Source organism: Chiloscyllium plagiosum, chromosome 5 (assembly GCF_004010195.1).
Source record: "Chiloscyllium plagiosum isolate BGI_BamShark_2017 chromosome 5, ASM401019v2, whole genome shotgun sequence".
Classification (NCBI taxonomy): Eukaryota; Metazoa; Chordata; class Chondrichthyes; order Orectolobiformes; family Hemiscylliidae; genus Chiloscyllium; species Chiloscyllium plagiosum.
In genome coordinates, this window is record NC_057714.1 from 10,296,884 (window position 1) to 10,298,622 (window position 1,739).

At 57.3% G+C, this 1,739-nt stretch overlaps 1 protein-coding gene across 2 annotated transcripts in view; it reads left to right on the forward strand.

Annotated features, from left to right (window-relative positions):
- Positions 1-1,323: 1,323 nt before the first annotated feature.
- Positions 1,324-1,739, forward strand: part of LOC122549711 (cytochrome c) — an 8,160-nt gene continuing 7,744 nt past the window's right edge. The window contains exon 1 of one of the 2 annotated variants that reach the window (XM_043689589.1): positions 1,324-1,421. The gene's annotated coding sequence lies outside the window, so the exon portion shown is untranslated. Of the gene's footprint in view, positions 1,444-1,739 lie in introns of both variants that reach the window. The other variant, XM_043689588.1, reaches the window with a different exon arrangement.

Here is a 1,739-nt window from a genome sequence, read left to right on the forward strand (position 1 = left end):
CCCGGTGTTGCGAAGGATGGGCCTGGCCTCGCTGCCGCAGAATACTCCGAGTAGTAGATCCTTTATGCACGCCCGGACTCTCAGCCGCACTGCACGCTGCCCTTGAAGCGGCTGCGGGGGGAGGATACTGTCACACACCTCCTTCTGGAATGTGCCTACGCAGAAGAAGTCTGGAGAGGAATGCAGTGGTGTTTGTCGAGGTTCGTCCTGAGCAGTGCCGTGACGCGGGATTCCGTGCTCTACGGTCTGTTCCCCGGGACGCACACCGGGACGAACATCAACTGTGCCTGGAGGATCATCAACTCGGTGAAGGTCGCTCTCTGGGTGGTCCGAAACCTGTTGATCTTCCAGCTGAAGGAGTTCACCCTGACTGAGAGTTGCAGACTGGCACATTCCAAGGTCCAGGACTACGTGTTGAGGGACGCGCTGAAGCTTGGGGCAGCTGCCACCAAGGCGCGGTGGGGAAAGACCACCGTGTAACGTCAGCCTGCCTAAAGAAGAACAGGGGGCCAGCGCAGTCATCTGGGCTCTGCTGACGCCTCAGCTAAAAATGTAATCGTACAGACCTGTAAATAGGAATGATTACTCTGTTTCGGTATGCAAACAAATGGAATGTTTACATATGTATGGCATGTCCAACTGTACAGACCATCAAAGTATTTTATGAATAAAGTATATTTTTGAAATAAAAAAAATCGTGCATTCAGATGGAGATTGCCCTTTAACACTGCATAGTGCATTCAGATGGAGATTGCCCTTTAACACTGCATAGTGCATTCAGATGGAGATTGCCCTTGAACAGGGTACAGTGTATGCAGTTGGGGATTGCCCTTTAACAGTGCATAATGCATTCAGTTGGAGATTGCCCTTTAACAGGGTACAGTGTACGCAGTTGGAGATTGCCCTTTGACAGTGCATAGTGCATTCAGTTGGAGATTGCCCTTGAACGGAGTATATGCAGTTGGAGATTGCCCTTTAACAATGCATAGTGCATTCAGTTGGAGATTGCCCTTGAACAGAGTATATGCAGTTGGAGAGAGCCCTTTAACAAGCGCATAGTGCACGCAGATGACAGGTTCTGAACCTGAGTCTGTTCCCACACACCTCTCCAGTGATTTCCTGACGTATGACAACGTCAGCGCGGGCGATGCATTGTGGTCCGGGCGATCACCCTAACCCTGATGCGTGCGCGTGTGTGGGAGAGGGGCGGGGTTTGGAGGGGCCGTGCCATTTGACAGCGCTGTCGACCAATCGGCGGCGGGGACGGCGCCGCGGCTGGTCACGACGTGCAATGAGCGGGCGGGGGAGGCGGGACTTCCCGTGCGCTCTCACACGCTCTTGGCTGCCGCGGATATAAAAGCCGGGAACGCGGCCGGCGTGAGGGACGACCTTGAGTGCGGGAGCTGGCCGTTGGGAGGAAGGTGAGCCCGTCAGCTTGAGGAGGTAGGCCTCGGTGCGGCGGCGGGCTCTCCTGCCTCCCTCCCCCCGGCGGTTGTTTTCTCGGGGTGAGCTGTCCGCTCGGCCCGTCACCGGTTTGGCCTTCCCGGCGCCGGGGGGCGGGAACCTCCTCCCCCTGCATTGCCCGGGTGGGCCCCGCTCCCAGTCCCTTGGCGGTTTTGCTGCGGATGTCCTCCGAAAGGAGCCGGCAGTCTCTGGGGGAGAGGAGGAGGAGGAGGGGGGGGGGTGCTCTGGGCCCTGACTGTATCCCAGCAACGTGGCCGCTCTCTCCCCTTCCCCCC